This window comes from Balaenoptera ricei, chromosome 21 (assembly GCF_028023285.1).
Source record: "Balaenoptera ricei isolate mBalRic1 chromosome 21, mBalRic1.hap2, whole genome shotgun sequence".
Lineage (NCBI taxonomy): Eukaryota > Metazoa > Chordata > Mammalia > Artiodactyla > Balaenopteridae > Balaenoptera > Balaenoptera ricei.
Window position 1 is genome coordinate 28,300,851 of NC_082659.1, and position 24,804 is coordinate 28,325,654.

Sequence of the window (24,804 nt, forward strand, 5' to 3'; positions counted from 1 at the left end):
CTTGCAATTTCTAACACATTCTGAGCCCCATGAAGAAGGTTGCTGCTAAGACCATCCCTTGTCACCGTGGGCTCCCCAGCTTGTGCCCTTTGTTCTTGCCTTTGAAGCTCATCAGAGAATGAAGACACCATAAAGTTTCCTGCTTTCCTCTCTTGTAATCTTGTGCGTGGAGGAAATAAAAGGTTATTTATAGAAGCTGGTGACTATCAATGTTTTTCACCTTGCTTACCCCGTGAAAGAGTCTTATGAATGGCATTATTGTTACTAAAAACACTTTTTGAAAAACGGTATAGGAACTCGGAGGTTCTCACCAGACTCATATAGACACAGGTTCGATGAAATAATTGGTCATACACTTTTCCTAAAATACCTGAAATGTGAACAGATGATAATTCAAACTTTTCTAAATGCTATGAGCTCATCCTATCACTAGATGTATTAGAACGTATTTGTTACTGCAGTTGCTTTTAACCTTAACCTTGGGGCAGTTCTAACTAAAGATAGCCACTTTTTAGAGTTTGACACCGTTGTTTAGCTAAAACCAATTTGCTCTTTTCAAAACAATTCATTATCCCACACTGCACTTTTTTATACTCCCCAGTTAAATGAAAAAATCTATCTTTCATAAAAGTTAGAAATTATGTCCAATGAAAATCCGACATTTTAATGCTTTTCCACAGATTAAAATTGTAGAGTTCTCAATAAACCCTGATTTACTGATGTTGGTTGTAAAATGGTTATTGCTGTTAATAAAGTCTGTAAATCTTAACAGGTTATATTTGCCTTGGACAATAAAACTTGCCCTAAAGGCTTAGTGTCTAAGGCTAATTCTGCGAACATCAAGGTAAACGGCTTCCTCAAAATAGTTCAATGTCTGAGAATTAAAGCCCAAAGCCAAGCAACTGACAGATTCTAGCCTTGAGCCCCTGCATGCCGGGCAATCTTCTTGTTTTTATCTCGTCAAGGAGTCAAGGTGGTGCTGGAATTAGGTCAAGAAGGTCAAGGGCCATGTCTTGGCTATTGTGAATAGTGTTGCTATGAATATATGGGTGCATGTTATTTTTTTGCATTATAGTTTTGTCCAGATATATGCCCAGGAGTGAGATTGCTGGATCATATGGCAACTCTATTTTTAGTTTTTTGAGGAACCTCCATACTATTTTCCATAGTGAATGGATAAAGAAATTGTGGTACATATATACAGTGGAATACTACTCGGCCATAAAAAAGAATGAAATAATGCCATTTGCAGCAACAGGAGATTATCATACTAAGTGAAGTAAGTCAGACGGAGAAAGACAAATTCCATATGATATCACTTATATGTGGAATCTAAAATATGACACAAGTGAAGTTATCTATGAAACAGAAACAGACTCACAGACATGGAGAACAGACTTGTGGTTGCCGGGGGGAGGGGAGGTGGGGGAGGAATGGATTGGGAGTTTGGGATTAGCAAATGCAAACTATTATATGTAGAATGGATAAACAACAAGGTCCTACTGTATAGCACAGGGAACTATATTCAATATCCTGTGATAAACCATAATGGAAAAGAATATGAAAAAAGAATATGTATATATGTATAACTGAATCACTTTGCTGTACAGCAGCAATTAACAACATTGTAAATCAACTATACTTCAATTTTAAAAAGTAATTTAAAAAAAAGGTCAAGAGCCTTAGTCAATGTAGTGGGAGCTTGGAGAAGCTTCCCTTCTCTCTGCTGGCCACCAAGTGGGCTTTGGCATTCTTGTGTAAAAAGGGGAGGTCCCAGGAGCAGAATGAAAAAATGTATTTTCTGTTTTATAAAGTGTGTCAGAATCACACAAGTGTTAGAAGCCAAATTACTGCGGATGGGGGAAGTTTAAGGGAAGAAGATCATTTTCCTTCCGGATGCCCATGTGGAAATAAAAGTTTTTTAAAGAAGCTCTGTTCATCTTGGTAGACTTGGTGGACGTTTGTCCTCTTTTCTAATGTTTAGGCAATTTCTTTTTAACTCTTACCTCCCTAAGGTAAAAGCTGAAAAACTAATTTTCTGGTCTTCTTTGTGGTGAGGCCCACTCATCAGGCGTTCTCACCCAAGATGGGATGGAGAAAGGAGCAATGTGAGGTGGTACTTGTACAGAAATCCTTCTCTGGAGAGGAGGATGGTGGTGGCGGAGATGCCCAGCGCTTAGGGGCAGCCAGAAGAACTGGCATCTCTCCCAGGTCTCATGGTTGCGGGCCGTGCCAGCGTCATGGTTTTTGAACCGTGAGGGTGTTGCCAAGTGACCGTCCCTTTCCCTGCGATGCGGCTGGTCGTTGTTGCTGGCTACTTGGAAGCCCGGTCGGGCTCTGGCCCTCCTGGAGGTTCTGGGCACTGCTAATATTCTTTAATAAAGTCTTTTCCTGACTGAAAAAGCCAGAGCAGAGTTAGTTGCTAGCAATCAAGACTCCTGAGCAAGACAGTGCTTATGCCCTGTCTTACTCTTTCAAGGATGCCTTTGACGAATACCTGAAAGTGGCCATTGGAACCAAGCAAGTTACTGTAAGCTAAAGGCTGTTTGTGGGCTGTGATCTTTTTTTTTTTTTTTTAATCTATAAAATAAAGGAGAAGGGCTAGAATCCCCCTAAGGTCCCTTTCGTATCGCTCATTATTCCTGATGTATAAACAGTAGGATCTGCATAAAATATCTCTGACTTGTTTTAATAATTCTGCGAGACTGGTGCCAGACAGTTTTCAAGTCAGAAGCCCTTTCCCCTTCTTCCCTGCGAGGGTATTCTTAAAGGTTCGTTTGTTTCAAATGTGTTCATCACCATAAAACCCAGGAGAGAATCTTATGACATTGAACTGTTTCATACAAGAATCATTAGGCTATTATGTTTAACCTCCAGCAAACAGACTATGAAGTGAGGATTTTATTTAAAAAATGAGACTCTTAATAATCCACTGGAGAAATGTGGAGATGCCCAAGTTCTGAAGCGGTAGACCTCAGGTATAAATAATTAATCTAATTTGGTGCAGCCAAAGCAGAGAGAGAATGTCTAATAGTCCAGATAAACTTTGCTTTGAGGAGACTGACAGTGAAGACCTTTGCAGAAAGCGACATTTGATTGGAATGTATAATATTGTAACAGAAACCTAATGGAGTCTTAGAAAAGGGAATGTTGAATTGGTTAAATGCTAGTAATTAAGTGCCCGTAAATTACGTCTCTAAAAACATTCCTGCAAAAAGAAATTTGCTATCGTAAGAGAGATGGGAAAATGAGGTTAATATAAGTTATTTAAAAAGTGAATGTCTACAGCCCAAATACCCCCATCATTAATACTGGTCCTTAAGTAAATCTTATTAATGGACTGACTTTTACCACACCCTGATCTGAGAAGCTCCTGGTTCCTTACCGAGGAAGAAAAGAAGCCATCTAAAGCTCCTGATTCATATTTATTTTCTTTTTTCTTCTTGTTCTGTATTCCTGGAGTTGGGGGGGGGGGTTGTGAAACATGGAAGATAGAATTACATTTTTCAAAGCCAAGGGTAGAGACACACAATGAGATGACAAAGGTAGTGTAGTTACTGGTCTTGCCTCCTCTTTACTTTCTTCTTCGACATTCTTCTAGGTCAGCTTCACACGCTCAGCTTTCTTTCTTTCCAAGCACTGCTCTCTGGCTGTATTATTTACAGTCCTATCTCTGTGTACCCGTAACAATTTCTCTTTGGAAGGTCCTTGACAACCTCCATCTGTCTGTCATTTTCACAGTCTGGGAGGATCTGTACTAACCCAGCCAATCTCTGACTTCATCCCTGGCCATCCCAGGTGACACTCATTTTTCTTTCTTAGAAATACCTAATTTAATTGGTGCGGCCTGCTCAAGTAAGGACAGCAGTTTCTCCCTTTCTCTAAACACTTATTTTTTAATTTTTATTGGAGTATAGTTGATTTACAATGTTGTGTTAGTTTCAGGTGTACAGCAAAGTGAATCAGTTATACATATACATGTATCCACCCTTTTTTAGATTCTTTTCCCATATAGGTCATTACAGAGTATTGAGTAGCATTCCCTGTGCTATACAGCAGGTCCTTATTAGTTATCTATTTTATATATAAATAGTAGTGTAGGTATGTCAATCCCAGTCTCCCAATTTATCCCTCACCCACCTTATCCCCTGATAACCATAAGTTTGTCTTCTATATCTGTAACTCTATTTCTAATATTATTTTATTTTTTTGGCCATGCCACACAATTTGTGGGATTTTAATTCCCCGACCAGGGATTAAACCTGGGCCCTCGGCAGTGAGAGTGCAGAGTCCTAACCACTGGACCACCAGGGAATTCCCTAAACTCTTTCTTTCTTTCTCTTTTTCTCTTTCTCTCTCTCTCTCCCTCTACTCCTCCCTCCCTCTCTCTCTCTCTCCCTCCCTCTCCCTCTCTCCTTCTCTCCCTCTCCCCTTCTCTCCCTCTCCCTCCCTCCCTCCTTTCTTTCCTCCCTCCTTTCTTTCCTTCCTTCCTTCTCTCCTTCATTCTTTCCTGCGTTGGGTCTTTGTTGCTGTGTGCGGGCTTTCTCTAGTTGCAGCGAGCGGGAGCTGCTCTTCATTGTGGTGCGCGGGCTTCTCATTACAGTGGCTTCTCTTTGCTGCAGAGCATGGGCTGTAGGTGCACGGGCTCAGTAGTTGTGGCTCATGGGCTCTAGAGCTTAGGCTCAGTAGTTGTGGCGCACGGGCTTAGTTGCTCTGCAGCATGTGGGATCTTCCCGGACCAGGGCTCAAACCCATGTCCCCTGCATTGGCAGGCGGATTCTTAACCACTGCGCCACCAGGGAAACGCCTTCCAAAACACTTTTATAGCGTAATGCTATGAACACATTTTGTTTATTTTCTTTTTTCTTCCCCCTACCTCTTGTATTTAAATTCTATGACCGTATGTCATATTTCCTCAAGCTAATTCCCTTCAGGATAGGAAATGCTAATGATACTTTTCAGTATCCTTTTCCACCCCATCCCTCCCACCTCCCACCTTAGCAGATAACACCTAGGCTTCTGGGAATAGTCTGGAAGCCTCTGTGTCTCAGTGGATGAATATTTACACAACCGCTCTTTGGTATACATAATAATAAACTGTTAAATTCAAATGATCACTTTCAAATTTACAAAGATTTTCATATATATTGACTCATTTGATCCTTAAAGCTACCATCTGTGGGTAGCCAAATATAGCAGTATCTCTGTTTTACAGAATCATTGATTCCATCTATAACTTCATGGAGAAACTACTCTATTGCTAACATTTCATTGCATTTGCACTCCATGCCAGGCACTGTTCACTGAATTCTCCCAGCAACTTTCTGAGGTAGGTGACAATGACATGCCAGTTTTATAAATAGGGAAACTGAGGCACAGAATAATTAAGCAGCTTACTCAAGGGCACAGTTACTGAATGATTAAGCCAATCGTTGAATCCAGACAGCCTGGCTTCCGAGCCTGTTCTCTTAAACTCGACCTGATGAAGCTTCTTTATGTGTTGGACGTTGTACGCTGAGCACAAGCTGAGCAAGATAAGAAGCCTGTCCTTTACTCGCCCACCATCTTATTTCATGCATATGCAGCTAAGAGTATGGAGACAAGATAATGGCATAAGTGAATGCACATATGTATGTGCACACACATGCGAGCCTACTGCTTTTCCTCAATTTCTTTTTTTTTAACTTATTTCATTGAAGTATAGTTGATTTATAATGTAGTGTTACTTTCTGCCGTACAGCACAATGATTCCGTTTTACATATATATATATACACACACACGTTCTTTTTCATATTCCTTTCCATTATGGTTTATCACAGGTTATTGAACAGTGTTTACTGTGCTATACAGTAGGACCTTGTTGTTTATCCATCCTATATATAATAGTTTGCATCTGCTAACCCCAGACTCCCAATCCATCTGTCCCCTGCCCCTCTCCCCCCTTGGCAGCCGCAAGTCTGTTCTCTATGTCTGTGAGTCTGTTTCTGTTTCGTAGATAAGTTCATCTGTGTCATATTTTAGATTCCACATCTAAGTGATATCATACGGTTTCCTCCCTTTCTTTACTCTTGGCTGTGATTCCAGGGCTGAGCCTTACTGTTCCCCAGTTGCAATGAAACCCCATCATTCGATGGCCTTGAAATCTGCCTTGTTTTCAAGTCCCAGAGAGGCACTGGCAGATTTGCTTAGTGCCGGTGACCACTTTGAACAAACTTTGATGGGATTCAGAAGCAGTTGACAAAATATCTCTTTATCCTCCTCCCTCTCTTCCCCTCCTCTTTTTTTCCCCCCCGGCAGAAAATTACATGCTTTATCCTTTCAAAATATAAAATTTTTGTATTGTGCTTAAGGTTTCTCAAATTGGGAGCACAAACAAACAGATCAAGAGGGAAGGCAGTGTGGAGGAAAATATGTGAAGGTCAGCAGTCAATCAATCAGCAGTAAACAGTGAAAGAAAAACACATAAGAAAAGGAAATGCGTAATTTCTGAGTTCACATAACGAAGGTGTAGAGCGATTTCTCTGTCCTGTGCCACCTTACACAGTTTAGCAGCCATAAACAGTGTTTATATCTTGAATTATGCAGACGTAAAAGCAGTCTGGGAGGCTTCCAATAAAGAGCTGCGGTCCTGTAATTCAGCAGTAATGCTTCGTGGGCATGAATCAAGAACTCCGTCCTGATCCTGCTGAGGGAGCATGGATTTTAATGCTTCTCTGAAGCACACCACACGCCATCCTGATACACTTAGCAAATGTAGACTGCCTTTGTTTTTTAGGCAGAACTTATTCAAATAGAAACCACCAACCAGTGCCATCACAGCTTCTCCTGGTAATCCTTTGCTGTGATTCCCAAATTCTGATGGCTATCTGTCTGGTCTCTTGGGGAAGAAATGCCGCCTTCTCTAATGCCTTTTGTTTTTAGTTAACTTTGGGCAACTGAAAGGTACACCAGCACCCTGCGTGATTTTTCACGTAACTGCTAGTCAAATAGCGTGCCCGTTTCTCCTTCATGGGGTAGTTAGAGACCCACAGAATAAGCACCTGCCTCCAGGTACTGTGGAGATATGCCCAGCTCATCTTATGACAAGTTAGCTTCAGATCCAGAATTTGTGTCTGTTTCAAGAACCCTAGATGGCCTCTTTCATCGCCCTGTACAGCTCTCACGCTTCTTCACTCTGTAAAATCTTAAGAAGCTGCGATCTTCCCACGGAGCCACCTTAGATTCAGCGCAGTGAGTACATTGAGTGCAAGAGCAACTTCATGAAACTCCCAGAGCTTTAGCTGGTGCGAGTCACAGTGGCTTCCACACCATAAATGACAGGCCTGCCACTCTAGCTTAGTAGCATAGCTCACATCTGCATATAACTCCAATTCACTTGGCTCTGTCAGTTAAGCTTCCAAAAAAAAACCATCCAGCATTCAGAGCCGAACAGCTGATCATCCCCTGCTGTGGTGAATTTTGATTTAAATATAACTGAGTCTGTCTTGGCTAGGGCTTAACTGAATTGGAACTGTTCTTTTAAATGTTGATTCAGTCTTGCCTTACAGACCTGGCTGTCGATCATCCCAACAGATTCTCTCTCTAGATGTGTTCATTCATCATGTGTGAAAGTTGTCATCCTCTGTGCACTACCAGCACTGGCCCTTGCTAGTTACAAGTGATGGTGTAAGCATCGATTTCTGTGTGCAGGAAGTGTCAGATGGATGATTCACGTGCCAGCTCCGTAGTATCATTTGGAGATCACCTTTGGGAGGCAGCTGTGCCACAGCAGGGGAAACAGAAGAGCAGATCTGCCTAATACCACCCCAACTGGACGGGAGCAGTCACTGGTCCATAAGTTCTGTATGAGGCTAGGTGGTCAGTTGGACCTTTCCTTGTCATCTGTGTACTGCTTGAAATACCTTAGCTACCATATCCGTGTATGTTTGGAAGGAGTAGAGTATTACGTGGTAATGAACGTCATGCATTTGCCCGGAAAAATGTGCCTCCTTGATAGGCAGGGAACATACATTCTCATTTTTAATTAACTCATTCAAATAATCATTGATAGGAATTGGCGCTGTAGAGGGGTGATGGTAATGACAGGTAGAGAAAAAAGATAATAAAGCTAATGGGGAGAAAAGACCTCAAAGCAGATGGGAGCTGACAAACGCTGGAGTGTGTGTATAGGTCGTTTCACTCAGAGCCACGATGCTCGAATCCTCACGAATGGGCGTGGTTGTTAGCTGCCATACACTGAGGACCGTGTGCCAGGCCCTCTGCTAGGCACTTGCCATATGTCATCCTATTTCATTCTCACAGCTGAGTTAGGTACCGTTATCATTCTCATTTTACAGATGTGGAGATTGAGGCTTAAATTAAGTAACTTCCCCAAAGTTCCTCTGAGAGTGAGGGGCCTTTAGTTCTCTTTGATTTCAAAGCCCACATCTTTAGACAGCCCTACAGTGTCTTGCTGTTTAACCACGTGCCCTGTGCTTGGTAAGCGAGGAAGCAGTGATTCCAGCAGAGGTGTATCCGATTCCCATGTTGGATCCTTTCTGTTACATCACACGACCCTCCCATTGGTGCTGGGTCAGCTTTGTTGTAACTGACCCCAGAGCGTGATTTAAAGACAGCTCATGGACAAGTCTCTGGCTTGGTCTAATAGAGCTTTAAGCTGTCACTACTTCAATAGATGGCTTCTTTGCCTCAAGGCGTACCCAGGAGGGAGGCACAGTCTCTATTCCTGACAAACCCAAGCATCCAATAAATGAAATGAGTATGTAAATAACTATCTAAAACAGAGTGTGCTACCTCTAATAATAGAACATTAATAAAGTAGGAGGAACATGATTATTTCTCTTGGCCAGAGTGGTCAACCAAGACCTTGCTGAATGTAATTCCCATAGAGGTTTTGAAGGATGAATAAGAGGTCACCATGGTAGAAAGTTACACAGAAAGCTCAAGGTGCCAGATCAGCTTGATTAAAAGCAGGCATGTATCAAACAGCATGGTTGGCCAGGAAGTACAGTTAGTTTCGTTTTGAGAGAGCCTAAAGGACATGGGGGAGAATCACTGAAGTGAAGACTGATGGAAAGACTTGTTGGCCATCTAAAAAACTTTGATTTTATTTTCTTTTTTAAATTTTTAAAACATTCTATTGAAGTATAGTTGATTTACAATATTGTATTAGTTTCCAAAATGCAAAATGATTTAGTTACACGTATATATGTGTATATATCTATATTCATTTTTTTCACTTCTTTTCCATTATAGTTTATTGCAAGGTATTGAATATAGTTCCCTGTGCTATACAGTAAATCCTTGTTTAGAAAAACTTTGCCTTTTTGCTCACAGGTGATAGGGAGCCAGTGAAGGATTCGAATCAGAGAAGTGAGATGCCAGATTTATGTGTCCGTCTGTATTTTTCAATGTCCGTATATATTTTAGTTCAAGGACCCAATAGTTAGGTGGCAACAAGGAAGCGTGTAGGAAGTTGTAAATGTGTGTGTCTCTGTGTCATCATGGGAAGTGACTTTCTGAAAATTCTTTATTTGTAAATAAGTCACTTCAAACTTGCAGAAAAGTCTCAAGAATGAGACCAAGATCAGTATCAGCTGGCGGCGGCGGTGATCGCGATGCTGGAGATCCAGGTGGACGAGGGCGGCGGCGTGGTCGTGTAGCAGGACGACTGCTGCTCTGGCTCGGTGATGTCGGAGCGGGTGTCGCGCCTGGCGGGCTCCATCTACCGCGAGTCCGAGCGCCTCATCCACTGCTGCGACGAGGAGGTGGTCAAGGAGCTGATGCCACTCGTGGTCAACGTGCTCGAGAACCAGGCGCACGAGGCGGAGCTGGAGCCGCTGCGCGAGGACGACGAGCAGCTGCTCACCCAGCAGGAGCCGGAGAAGGCGCTGCGCAAGCAGGCCGAGGAGAAATTTATCGAGTTTGAAGATGCCTTGGAACAAGAGAAGGGAGAGCTACAAATCCAGGTGGAACACTGCGAGTTTCAGACCCCGCCAGCTGGAATTGAAGGCCAGAAACTCTGCAGATCAGATTTCCCGGCTGGAGGAGTGGGAGTCGGGGATGAAGGCGGAGTACACGCCCTGCACCAGCTCTGGCCCCTGTCCTCTAAGACATGTTAAATACTTGCGGCACCTCGTTTTCTGTTTTGTAAAATAAAGGAAACAGAATGTACCAGGATGAGTGAGGAATGAAGATTCTAATCTGCGTGAGATGCGTACGTACCTGTGTACATGTTTCTTCTACGACGAGCAAACGCCGTGTTTGCGGTGACTTTGTAGAATACAACCAGCTGGACTCGCGAGGATCGACTCTAGGTGGTGGGGAGGCCCGCACACCTCGGTGACCAGGAGATGCGCCCCGCCATGCTGGCTTTATTCCGGGAGCAGAGAGAAGCCTGCAGAGGCCAAGTTCCTGCTCTATCTTCAGTCAGGATAAAACCGCACCTCTGTACCCCGGGAGCAGACTGGCGGAGATATTCTCCAGGGCGTCGCCGTGGGAGGCCATGCCTCCATCAGGCTGGAGGAGGGAGGAGACACCGGAGGCCGGAACCCCAGGTCCAACGGATGGAGCTCGCCGTTCGTACCTCTGCAGCTGCGGCCCCTTGTTCCTGCAGCGAACACCCGAAGCCCCGGGTCTGGTCACGAAAAGGCTCTGTTTTCTCTGCACATGTCTCCTTGGTGGGTGATGTCTGTAAACAAGGAGATTCAGGCCCTTCCATGCTGGGCGTCGTCTGCTACTCACTGGGCCATGGTGGGCGGAGCTGTGGAGGCTTCCGATTCGGAAACGGAAAGTGTAGTATGTCAGCGGAGGCCTAGCAGGGCCTAGGAAGGGCGGTCAGCCAGGGGACCACTGGCATGTTTTTAGACAGTCTCGCTGCTTCCAGTGGGGAGTAGAGGATACAGCCGTTGTGGCTGCTTGCTTTCTGTAAATGCGTGCGCCCCAGGAAAGGGTATCAGGGGGTCCTTAGCTGACCACCCCCCCCCCCCCCCGGCTCTGTGAGAATTAAGTGAGGGAATGTGGATCAAAGAGGGTGTTAAACTACAAAACCCTTTGCAGCTATTGTTTCTGGGCCGGTTTTATCTGAAGGTAGGAAATACCCGTCTTCAAGCCACGGTTTCCCAACACAGTACGACAGCCTCACTCCTGGCCCTCAGAAGTCACCGAGGGAATTTCCAAGGAACTGCACCGAATGCCAGCATGGAATCGGGAGCTCCTCGTGTTCTTTTGGGGCTGCAGAGGCTGGCTGTTTGGGCATTACCTAGATTTGGGGCTCCGGCCCAGATTCCCGCCCAGCCTTGTGTCCCCACGTGATCCTCCTCAGGGCATCCCCGAGGCCGAGGTGCGCGTGGCTGTGTGTCCATCCTCTCCAGGCCCTGGGCGCGCTCTGCTGAGACACCTTCTGACCCCAGGGGGGGTAGAGATGCCTGCCCGCAGGAAGGAGGAGCCTGGGGCTGTCAGCTGCGCCTTGGCAGTGAAGAGGCGCCTTCCTGTGTGCGTGTGTTGCAGGGAATGTGGCCGGCGCAGCGCTTGTTTGGGAAGCAGAGAGGCAGGGCCGCGTCTGGGCTGCCTCCATCGCTCTGCCAGCTGGCTGGCGACATTGAACCTCACACTGGCGCCCAGAATCGCTTGCCCTGCGGTTGCTGCCACAGCGTATGAGACTCTGGGCTTCTGCAGGCCCTGCAGCCGCCCCTGCCCTGCCAGCACTCCGGATCCTTTGGGCATAGACGTGTGTCTGCCCATCTCCTTAGCTCAGACTCTCCAGCTCCCCGAGGAGGCTCGTCCTTAGTGCTGGGAGCCGCTGAGCCCAGACAGGCAGAGTTTTCCTTCAGTCCTGGCTTGGTTTCGTGAATCTGTGTGTCTTTAGAATAAAACTGGTGGTGAGGGCTTCCCTGGTGACGCAGTGGTTAAGAATCCGCCTGCCAACGCAGGGGACACGGGTTCAAGCCCTGGTCCGGGAAGATCCCACATGCTGCGGAGCAACTAAGCCCGTGCGCCACAACTACTGAGCCTGCGCTCTAGAGCCCACGAGCCACAACTACTGAAGCCCGCACGCCTAGAGCCCGTGCTCCGCAACAAGAGAAGCCACCGCAACGAGAGGCCCGTGCGCCGCAATGAAGAGTAGCCCCCGCTCGTCGCAACTAGAGAAAGCCCGTGTGCAGCAACAAAGACCCAACGCAGCCAAAAATGAATAAATTAAAACAAAACAAACAAAAAGAATGAGACCAAGAGGTCCATAGAGGAGCCTCCTTTCAACAGTGCCCTGCCAAGTGCTGGGACCACCGTCCCTGCCTGCATTGTCTGAGCAAGAGTAGGCCTGTCTCTCCAAGCCTTGTCATTTCTGCTGTGGGGGTCACTTGGACCTGATGGGAAGAAGTGGACCTGATGTGGACGTCTGTGTTCACCAGCCTTGACGCCGTGCCTCAGAGCAGGATGGCCTTGACTCACTCCGTTCACTCTGCCCAGCTCACCTCATGGGCGCCCTTCTCTGATCAGAACAAAAGTAGGAGCTGAAGAGAGGGGTCAAGCATCCTAATGTCATTCGATGCCCCGCACCAGCCCTTCACCTCTGTGTTCAGCGTGGACTTCCCAAACAATCTGACAGGACCTTTGAAGGTTTCTGTTGCCTCCTTTGTATCTGCTCCTCACTTTCCTGGAAACGTGCTGAGATCCTGCTATTTCCCAGTGACTCTGAGTCCATTAGAAGCACGCATGAAGCACTGGCTTTGCAGGCTCCCCCAGTTGTGAGGGTATTTCACGAAAGCCTGGGCTTTGGACAAAGGACAGTGGAGTGTTGTCATTCTTGTTTCCACGAGGCAGGAGCTTTTCATCCAGGTAATGTAGATATCCTCTCAAAGGCTCTTCGGTACCACAGCCAGGGGAAGAGCTTTTGTTTTCTCTCTCTCACCTCTGCGACCGACTCAGCGTGTGAAGTGAGTCTCTCCTCTCATCCTCCCCCGCAACTGTCCCATTGTCTCAGTTACCCTTTGTATCTGCTTTTACCTCGTAGGCACTTGTTCAGTGGGGCTTAGTCAATCAAGCCTCCCTCACGCTCTTCTGGCTTCCCTGATCTCCTGCGTTCAAAGTGCTGGGGCCATTATTCCTTTCATTTGCCTGCTTTCAAGTCTGAAGTTTTGCTCACGTTCACTTCTGTACCTGGGCGTGATCATGCTCTCATTACGGGGTTTTCATCCCTGAGCTTCCTGGTTTCTCTTGCCTCCCTGCCTCCCAGTAGCAACTCTGGATCTCTAAAGAAACTGAGGACAGCTTCTATCAAAGCTAATCCCCTTCCCTTTTGCGGTACTGGGCAGTCAATACTTGACTCGGATTCAGACTCCAAGGAACATAACACAGAGCTGGGGTTCTCAACTTCAACACAGTTGACCTCTGGGGCTGGATCCGCCTTTGTTTCGGGGGCTGTCCTGCCCAGTGTAGGAAGTTTATAGCATCCTCGGTCTCTACCTATCAGATGATATTAGCATCTCACACCTCATTTTGTGACAACCAAAAATGTCTTCAGACATTGCTAAATGTCACCCCTGGTTGAGAATCCCTGATCAGTGTCTTTGTTGTATCTTAGAATCTCACAAAGATGCTTTACATGGTGTCTAATACAGTGGCTACTACAAAGCAGGTGCTCAAAATTTTTTGTTGACTTGAGCCCAACATCAACAGATAGTTGTTAATGTATGCCTGCTGGCCTGGGATCACGCTGTAGGCAGTGGAAATCATTCCGTATCCATCTCCTTATAGCCAACCCTGAGCAGAGTACCTGGCATGGAATAGGCACTCAGAAAACACATGTGGAGGCAATGCTTAAATGAAAAGAGGAAGCAAAAGGCTCCAACAAAAATGATTGTTAGGGACTTCCGTGGTGGCGCAGTGGTTAAGAATCCACCTGCCAATGCAGGGGACATGGGTTTGAGCCCTGGTCTGGGAAGATCCCACGTGTCACAGAGCAACTAAGCCTGCGAGCCACAACTAGTGAGCCCATGCGCCACAACTACTGAAGCCCGTGCACTGCAACAAAGAGAAGCCACTGCCATGAGAAGCCCACGTACCACAACCAAGAGTAGCCCCTGCTCGTTGCAACTAGAGAAAGCCTGCACACAGCAACAAAGACCCAACGCAGCCAAAAATAAATAAATAAATTTTTAAAAAATGATAGACTGATTCATCAAGGAGTTACATGTGTTGGGTGGACATGACCTGGGCTCTGGAGGATGTGATGAATCCATGTAAGAAGAGCTGGATAAAGAGAAAACCAGTATGAGCAACAGGGTGAGTCAGGCAGACAGAAGTTCTGTTCCCAAAAGAGGTGGTCCTAGTCTACACTCTGCCTCTACTTCTCAAGTGGCCCAAATTGCTTCACATGAAAAAATAAAAAGCCACATTGCACAGCTGCAGACCGCATTTGTGGCCTTGAACCAGTGGGTCAAAAATGCACGCCATGGATGAATCACATGAGACCACCACCCTGCTGAGGAAGTCGCCTCCAAGTAGGAAGCCTGCTGAACTGTATCAGAACCCTGACGGAGACACAGTGGGGGTGTGTGTGGGGGGACAACCTATTCTTGGAGCTTGTACCTCATTCTCCACCAGGGCAAACCCAAGATGGGCATGCTTATTCCACAGCATCACTCGACGGGACTGTCAAGGGACTGTTACATGTTGAAGGTGGTAGACCTGGGTTCTAGACCCCTTTCTCCACCTCATAATTAGAAAAGCTAAATCCCTTGTTTTGTTTTGTTTTAATGACACCGTTACCTTTTCTACTTGAAAAGACAGGGGGCTGGAAAAAAAGCAATCTTTGGGGGGGCCCCCTTAAAATCCAAGGGAGGCATTATTTACTACATCACATTATTTAAGAACATGGACCTTGGAATCATGAGTCAGGTAGAGTTCAATCCAAGCCCCTCCTTTTATTAGCTGTCTGATCTTGGGCTAATTCTGTAACATTTCTGAACTTCAGTGTCCTCATGGACAAAATGGGATACTAATGTCTCATAGGGATGCCGTAAAAATTGATTCAAATGATATCATGTGGTTATAACATTTACCTGAGTTCCTACCACGTAGCACAGTAAATGGTCATTGTTAATAGTAGTTGTGTTAGATAGATAATAAAATCCATGAACACTTTATTGCTTTATTTTTACCGTTTTTCCATAGTGTACGATTGGGGAACCAGATCTGCCTCTGTGATGTTCTCACATTGTTAATATGTTGTTGATGTGAGGTCATGTTGAGGTTTACATCCACTCTTCTCTCTTCCTAAACCATGTCGTCCCACTTCATCCCCACCCGGCTTAACCTGTTCTCACCCTATTTCCGTCCGGGCTAATGCCTTCTTTCCAGGCGACCGTGATCTCCCTCGGTTTTAGGGATGTAGAGACAGTGGGAGTCATGTGTTCTCAGTGACAAATTCACTTATTTTCAAAGTAAAACAGTGAGGCATGTGAACAACTTGATTTTGTCATTGGAAGTGCTCTGTAGCAGTCAAGGTGGGAGAATCAGGATCAATATGAGGAATGGATCTGAGCTCCAAGCGGTAGAGTCAGCAAAAAGGATAAAGTATCACCCTGCCTCTCGGATGGTAATCTCTTCTCACTGTCTCATCTGTGATGGCCAACGCTGTGTTTGCCACAGCAGCTGTCAGACCAATCACAAACCAAGCCTGGGAAGCATTTGGTCAATACATCCCGTGCATCAAACTCTGAGTCATTTTTATGTTTGTTTGTTCCCCTTATTACTTTCTCTGGCTGAGTAAAATCTCTATTACTTTGGGCTCAGGAACAGAGAATGTGCTGTGAACACCCGAGGCGCACATTCTATTTTATTTTTATTCTTTTTTGTGATGACTTCATTATTCCCTTATGTGTGAGTTTTTCCCCAAATTGTTTTTCTCCCTTTTTCTTTCTTCAGTGCCCTCTTCTTTTGGCTTCGCTGTTTATTTAGTCCAGCTGCATGGTAGTGAGCTGGTGCCATGGCTTGGCTTTCCTCCTTCAGAGCTGTCAGTGGCTCCCAGACTTCTGGATTTCACAGACCAATCAAATTAATCCCCTCCCCTCCCTGTAAGAGGATGGAGTAGCCGAGTGTTGCCAACTTTTTTGTTTTTTTCAAGGAAGGACATTAAGACATAAGAGCCATTTTCCATAACTATTATTTCATTCAGAAAAGAGCATTTAACAACAACATACAATCACAGAATTATACATTTATTTTTTTAATTGAGGTATAGTTGATTTACAATGTTGTGTTAGTTTCTGGTGTACAGCAAAGTGGTTTAGATATACATATTCTTTTCCATTATGGTTTATTACAGGATATTGAATATACTTCCCTGTGCTATGCAAGTAGGTCCTTGTTTTTCCATTTTATATATAGTAGTGTGTATCTGCTAATCCCAAACTCCTAATTTATCCCTCCCCCACCCCCTTTCCCCTTTGGTAACCTTAAGTTGGTTTTCTATGTCTGTGAGTCTGTTTCTGTTCTGTAAATAAGTTCCTTTGTATCATTCTTTTAGATTCCTCCTATAAGTGATATCCTATGAGATTTGTCTTTCTCTGACTTACTTCACTTAGTAGGATCATTTCTAGGTCCATCCATGTTGCTGCAAATGGCATTATTTCATTCAGAATTATACATTTTAAATTAGCTTTATAATGAATTTTCCTGTTTTCGTTTTTCCTCTACAAGATTAAAAGAAATGTCATTGTAGTCCATGCGTCTTGTGAATGAGTGATACAAGGCACCTGTCACCTTCCCTCGGACAGCCCTGGTGGATTAGAGTTAAGAATAGTGCTCAAGGCTATCTATAATAGAAGGAGCAATCAAAGATCTCTTTAGTTCTTTAATCAGTTCCTCTGCGTTATTCTTATTTTCAGGAATACCTTTCTTCACATTTTGTCCACGTGTTTGCCATGAAATCAGTACTGCCCCAAAGAGAAATGAGCTTACATTTCCATTAGAAGCTACAGTCGTGAGTAAAGCATCAGAGTGCGTGTAGATATTTGCTAGAACACGGAGAAAGAGCCAGACCTTGTGTTGCCCACTAGTGCTCCGTGAGTGAACATGATGGCCCTTGAAAATTGCTGTCGTGTATCATCCATTCACAGCATGCATGCACCGATGATGATGGTTTTAGTTTTGTATTTGATTTGTACCTTCCTGCACAAAAGCCCTGGGTTCTGGAATCAACAGCCAGGAATTCAAACCCTGCTTCTGTCAATCACAGGCTGTGTGATCTTGGACGACTTCCTCCTCAGCTGATTTTCTCACTTATAAAAACAAAAGAGATGCTAATAATGCCCACCTCCAGGTAGTCCTAAGATTTAAATGAAAGGACGTAGTCAGAATGACTGGTACGGTGCTTGGCACAAAGCCTTTGGGGATACAGAGGTGTTCCCTTATTCTTTTTCATTGCAATCCCGTTTAAAAGGGAAAACCTAAATAGGGCATCTCAGAGCCGTTCACGGTCTCTCTCTAAATTAACTAATTGCTATGGTTTTCCCCTCTCCTCTATCAACCACCTGTTTTGAGTCGTGTTCTATATACGTATTTGCCTACATACACCTCCTTGTTAATTTATTCTTTAAAATAGGGCCTTTTTCAATTACAAGGATATTAATTATTATTTATCACCCTTAATTATTGTAATCTGCTACAGTCTTATTTTGAGTGTGCATGCGTGTGTGTGTGTGTGTGTGTGTGTGTGTGTGTTTTAACCCAGTAGTCTGTGAACTTCAGCAGCCTCCGGTAGCTTTTTATCTGCTTTCTAATAACACTGTTTCATTTCCAGCCCTCACAGGGCATTCCACGGTGATGAGCTATACAGCCGCTTTCTGACAAACATAAACTTCCCTTGATTTTTGAGTGTTCTGTAGAGGTTGGTACCGTATTATAAAATATCTTTAAAACTCTATCCCATGAAAAAAATGTTAGAAATGTGCCTTATAGGTGCTCTTTTATCAAATGTTTAACACAGGGTCTGGCACTTAGATGGTCTCCCCTTGATGTTCCACTGGATATCTACATAAGCTGTTATGGTTTATTTACTACTATAGCTTTTAATGGAAATGTAAAATAATTTCTCTTCTGGGCAGTACCGAATTTCATTGCAAACGCATCAACAAAATGTGAAATTCACATAAAAGCCAAGTTGCAAGGATCGCCGAAGCTGGGAGAGTCGTTGCTGCCTACTGTAGATGGGCTAGTCTATTGACGGTTCTTGTACACATACTGTAAAATGTAATGTGGCAGGATTGCTATATTGTAATAAAACAATGTGGTGCTCCTGGAAGGAAGAAAAGGGGTTGGTGAATTACAGCAGTCATTGTACCTTGTTTCCCGTTATTGAAAATGTAGTATGATTATTAAATGTGTGCAGTGTGCATTTTACACACTTCGTGATACGTCTAGGTTTTCATGTGTGCCTGGAATATCAATATTTGCTTTACTTTCAGGGAACATTAGTTACAAATACAATAAGCGTGTTTCATTTTTCATTGAGGACATACTGGCTTCAGTTTTCAAGGCGGAGTGTGCAATCGATGCCGATGATTATTGATCTAGAAACTCGGTTGAAAGTAAGCAAGACTGGTTTTGTGATAAGCAAACACGGATGCCGCTGCTCACTGAGATGCATGAAAGTGGGGTGAGGAGCAGTAAATAAGAGTTTAATTAAATTGCTCCTTGGCAGATAGTGGGACTATTTCTCAGCCTTGGTTTAGAACCCGTGGGGTCTCTTTTTCCTTTTGTTGTATGTCTGGCCTTCTCATCTATACTAATGGAAACTGTATGCAATAAACGGGAGGCTGACCCCATGTTCCACGGTGTCTGTAAAATACCACATGGATTTTTCCGCCTTGGGCTACTCAGATTTTTTTTAAATGCAAAAAAAAGAATCAAATCTCAATGTATAAGAGAATCTCAAGTTATAAATTCTATGCAGTACTCTCAGAGTATCTTATAAATGCTAAAATAATAATCATAATATCTTAGAAACTCATAAAAGATCCATATGTGTTTTGTATAGGACTTTGTTTCAGATTGTAATTATAACCAAAAGATTAAAATATAGCCTCCCCTTGGAATTGAACTCTGATTAGCTATATGCATAGACGTGATTATGGTGCTTGGTAAACCATGCTCCTAGGCTAGAAATGAATGAAAATGATTAATTAGATTCTGTAAGGTATTGCGTTGATAGCAGGGCACACGTAGCCTTCAGCACATTTGGGTTCAAAGCCATCCGAAAGATACGAGTGCTTGAAAATGATTAAAGCAGAGCTCGCAAGGTACGATTTCCACTTGCTGTGTTGCTATTCCTTTCCCTAGAGCACAGCCTGGGAATGTGTATCATCAGGCAGCCTCAGTGCTCTAGCAAAAGGGATGTTTCATTACTTCTCAGTATTATCCAAAATATGTTTGAACTGGTGCAATCAGGCAAACCTGTGTATCCATGTAGGGACCAAATCTGCTTATGAAACTGCTTTGCTAGTATGCAATTGCTTATGTTTTCTGCCAGACATTGCATTTGTTGGTATTGGAGGTTATTTCACTTAGTAAAACTCTAGACTGGCTCTGACCACATTGCAGAACACTTAGTACTCATAACCTAGTATGCGCTCACTCTGCTTGTCTGTAGAAACCGACGCCTCTCTCCCACCGACCCCTCAGCACCCATCTACTAAGAAATGGTTAAAGAGTCGACAATTTCGTTCATCTTTCTAAATTACACACAGATGTCAAAAAAATGTATTCAGGGATTTTTCTTTTTTCTTTCTCTATTGAAGTATAGTTGATTTACAATGTTGTGTTAGTTTCAGGTGTACAGCAGAGTGATTCAGTTATACATATACCCATTATTTTTCAGATTATTTTCCCTTATAGGTTATTACAAAATATTCAGTAGAGTTCCCTGTGCTATATGGTAGGTCCTTGTTGATTATCTGTTTTATATATAGTAGTGCATATATGTTAATCCCAAACTCCTAATTTATCCTTCCCCTTATTCAGGGATTTTTTTTTTTTTTTTTTGGCCCCGCTGAGCGGCTTGTGGGATCTTAGTTCCAACCAGGGGTTGAACCCGGGCCCACGGCAGTGAAAGTGCCGAGTCCTAATGGCTGGACCACTAGGGAATTCCCCAGGGATTTTAAAATATAAAACAGAAACAAGTGAAAAAAAGGTTTTCATAGAGTCCATCATATTAGCCTCTTCCCCAATTTTTCTTATCAGTTTTGTACACATCCCCTGGAATAAAACCCAGTGACCTTTAAGATAGAGTTAGAGTTCTAAACAATAGCGTTCAGACATAATCACCTGGTTTAATTAATCTAGTAATTTCTGCCCTAATTTGTTTGATTCATCATCTTGTGAAGACAGAGGAGCTGGGGGTGGGCGTTGGGGGGAGACGCTTAGTATATTCAGGGCACCTTTATTATATTGATTTGTCACCATTTCCTTCATAGCAAAGCACGCAGTCTTTTTCCCTGGTGAATAATTTATAGTCTGTGGGTCTTCTGTCTGAGAATGCAGCCATCTTTACTTAGAGAAATCTAGCCCTCCTGTTTCTGTGGGAAGTAACCCAGGATTTTCAAATAGTCATCATGGCAGAAAATTCCAAATGCCATTGCCATTCTCCAGTTGATAGCACTTTATTAAAAAAAAAAAAAAAAAAAAGTCTCTCTTTTTGTACTTACTGCACTGTCTTTTTTTGTTGTGGTTGGAAGAAAGGTGTGAGTCTGGTGTCTAGGTGACAGGCAATACTGCATTTTATAGACTTTAAGATGCCATTAGCTGTGAGAAGAGCAATTACTTTGTATACCACTAAAAGCCAGTTTTTAATTTTAAGATGTTATCAAGTATAAACACAACCAGATTTCCAAGATGTCAGTGTGCAAAGTGCGCTTGTATATTTTAGAATCCGAGAAATATTTCTGTTCTTCTTTCTTTGCTTTTCCTTGGTATTATATTTTAGAAACTTTCCAACGCACAAACAATTGTCTTTTAAAAAGATACTCTGAACTTAATGTTTTCAGAAATGGATTACGTATTAAATGACTATGTCCTACATAACCCTAGAATGATAGGTTTTATAGGTTCAAACAGAAGTTAGGTTTACGAAGGGGATAAAGAACAAGCTTGTTATCATAAGCACTATGAAGAGCTGGCTTAATGCTGTATCACAGTATGAGACTCACTCTTGATGATATACTAATTAGAGATTTCCCACAGGGTGGCCCCTTCTAGAAAATATCTGTATACATCATAGAATTAGCGATTGTTAAATCTGGATAGGATCATAATGATTATCCAGACTTGTCCAACCCCTGGTTTGTACAGATGAGGAAATCAACCTCAGAATGCAAACACAGTCAAATTCCAGTCTGGTGCTCCATCATTGCTGTGGATATTCTTGTGGATTTCTTTGGTGCAGAAATGGGGAGCAGACCCAGGGTACAGTTTACATCCAGAGCTTCTATCCTCTTGCCTTTTGTATCTGCCATTTTTCTCCCAAACTCCCAGTGCTGTTTCAATAGCAAACCTATATTTTCCCCTAAATAATGGTGACAATGTTTTCTGTTGTTTTAAATCAAAGAGTGAAAAGCTACCTAAATATGGGCACTTTTTAAATCACTCGGTCATCTCATAATTAGGAAGGGGTATGTTTTAGTTTCACAAAAGTGCATACAAATTTTAGCACACAGCTGTAACTTCTGTGCTGTAATGTGTTGTCTGTTTATCAGTCTTAAGTTCCCCTCCGAGTCATAAAAGTGTTGAGATCATTATAAATGAGGTCATCTGTATGATGCCTAGACCCAGAATTCTTTTCATTTGGGGGTAACCATAAGATTTTGGTTTTCCCAGCTTTTTTGATTTCCCTTTCTTATTGAATTATTTGAACCCTTTCTTACCTGGCAACCTTTTTTTTTTTTACCTTGAAAATAAGAAATATGTAATATAGTTACATGTGGAAAAGACTTTAATTTTGTCTTTTATTTTCTGGATTTAAGTTAATGAATCCAATGAAGTAAATGTAATGAGTCGCTTCCCTGACAACAGAACTCTGGACCTTTTATACTGGACTTTATCTACTTATAGGAAAGGTTGTTATGATTGGAATTCGTGGTAAAGCTATTTCAGCAACTTGGAGCATCTACAAACACTCTTGCATTCACTGATCTGTACTTTTTTCCCCCCCTGCTTGCAATTACTTTGTACGATCAGTATATGATCAGGGATTAATAGGCCCTCATTTGAATTCTGAGCAGTCCTGATCTCAGAAAATAAGGCTAGCATTAGGGATAGTTTACTATTCCTCTGACACTGGCTGAGTCGTCCAGCTTGGTTATACCAGGAGCAGAGAAAAAGCCAAAGCTAAGTGTTATTAGCCCCCAAGAAGCAGCAGAGTCCTCTGTTCCTGTGTCATCAAGCCAGAAATATTGTGGCAGTTAAGAGTGTTGAGAATGGTCTGGCTCTCCCTAGGGACTGCCTTGCAAACTCTTGTCTTGTAGAATTTCCCAGGATTTTCTCTAGAATTTTAGGACTGTACCATCTGATCCAATTTCACTTTCATCTAGTGATTCTTAGAGAGAGAGAGAGAAAAAAAAAAAAGGCCAGTTACATCTTCCCCATCTAATTCTGTTAACTGGTTTAAAGTGCTACCAAAGATACGATTAAATCAGAGCCAGAATAGTTTCCAAGGGAGAAAAAAATCTGCCAGAATGTTGCCAACTTCATCCCTACTGTAAGCCAGGCTTCTCCCAAGGGCATAATTTTGGGTCTCAAGGATTCAAGACAGCACCTGGATATCTCTGCTCAGCGACCCTCATTTGTGAACGACAGCAGTTTCTCTGGGTGGTGGGTCTCTGATCTCTGCTTTGTGAAAACGCAGACTGTTTGATCTGGAAGGAAGGAGCCTCGGAAACCATTTGACCTGACTGCCTCACTTTAGGGACGGTGAAATGAGATCCAGAGACGCCTGATGCTTTACTCAAAGTCACACAGCGAGTCGGTGTTACGGCAGGTACTCCACACACCGCTTCTGGCTCTCAGTCGAGTCCTCGTTCACCTGCACCACTCGCTGCTGGATGGCTCCACTCTCCACTGTTGGAAAGTTGTTGACCCAGCGCCCGCAGATCATTAGGTGTTCAGCCTCATTCGACTTGGTCACCCCAGCACATGTACGGACCAGGGGAATTCAAGTTTATGGAAGCAGAAAAGTGCTCAAGATGTTCACTTCCGTGCCCAGTAGTCTGAACAGGGCAGATGAAGAGGAACTTCCTCTGATTTTGCCTAGAGCTCTTATTCAATATACTTTACCTCCCTGGGACTCAGTGTCTTCACCTGTACTATGAGGATATTGATGACGGTCACCCTTAGACCTGACCTTATATGATTATGTACAGGGATTATGTATAGTTGCGATAGAGCTTTGGGATCCATGGTCCCTCACTCTTGTACTTTCTTCAGAGGGTGTTTTAACATGACTAACTTATTTTCCTATTTAATATGGTTTTATATTAGCCAGAAAAAGAATTCCTCTGCATCATTTATCCAATACTCTAAGGACAAGGTGAATTCCTAACTGGGGTCCGTGTAGGCATCTGCAGTCTACACGTGTCTGGCATCACCCACTATTCCATCAGGCTCATCATCAAAGCCTTGCTTCCCGGACTCGAGCACAGAAATCAGCTGCGTTGCCACAGAGCAATCAGGGCCTCCTTGCACTTAAAACCAAGATCCAGCTGAAACTAGACGACTGACTGATATCTGCATATGTGAGATGCAACCAGTGGCAAATCTATAAACCTGTCCTGGATCTGTGGTCCTAGTGGACAGAAAAGTTTTCTGTTTTTCTCCTGTTTGGGGTGAGCTTCAGTCTCTTTTCCACTCATGCTTTCTTCTCAGTATGTGAGTGAGGAAAGCCTACATTATTTGGGAAACGAACCTCTTTAACATGGCATTGACTCCCTCCAAAACTTGGAGCTGAAAGACCAGCGACTTTTATTTTGTTTGTTATATGGAATGACATAGACATAGAAATGGGTTCTTTGTGACCTCAGTGGTTATGAAGGCTGAGGAGGGGGGCCTTCGATCCCTGAAGGCTGAGTGTCATTTGACTTCAAATCCACCTGGTGGTCCTCATTCTGTCCGGGTCACCTTTATCCGAGGAAATACGAGAACCTGCCACCAGCCACGGCCTCCTCCTTGTGCTGCTATGTCTGCCACATTCAGAGGTAGGAGGGGACATGGAATTCTTCTCTGAAGATCACATCCCTGCTCCCCTTTCACTGCAATCTCGTCCACTGCAGGACGGTGCACAAGGAGGTCAGTCCAAGGTCACAGCTCGCCTTTATGCCGGTGTCCTCAGACTCACTGTGGGCATTCTGCCCCTCCCAGCTGTTAGCCATCTTCAGGCCAGAAAGGCTCAGATGGGTCTAGACTGACTCATCTTCTCGCGCCACGTGTGTGAGGTCTCGCCTCCTCCAGTAGCCCTCCTAGTTCTCACCTACTGATTGTGGTTCCTTTAGAGCCCCTTTCCTAGTCCAAAACTAGCCCTTGACGTCCCACATCTCTACAAACTGCCTGGCGATGGATTCTCACCTCCTTTGTTTGGACTCGAGCTTTTAAAACAATTTTTTTTATTTTTATACAAGTTTTAAAGGTTACTTTCCATTTACAGTTATTACAGAATATTGGCTCTATTCCCCGTGTTGTACAATACATCCTTGAGCCTGTCTTACCCCCAATAGTTTGTACCTCCCACTCCGCCACCCCTGTGCTGCTCCCCCGCCGCT

General features: G+C 43.8%; 1 protein-coding gene, 1 non-coding gene and 1 pseudogene across 5 annotated transcripts in view; 2 read left to right on the forward strand and 1 right to left on the reverse strand.

The window, feature by feature from the left end:
- Positions 1-24,804, forward strand: part of UNC5D (unc-5 netrin receptor D) — a 608,576-nt gene that overhangs the window by 401,387 nt on the left and 182,385 nt on the right. The window lies entirely within an intron of this gene.
- On the reverse strand, positions 4,242-4,314 carry TRNAE-CUC (transfer RNA glutamic acid (anticodon CUC)). Its single transcript has one exon. It is a non-coding gene; the product is annotated as a tRNA-Glu (tRNA).
- LOC132356721 (C-Jun-amino-terminal kinase-interacting protein 3-like) lies at positions 9,595-10,828 on the forward strand (annotated as a pseudogene).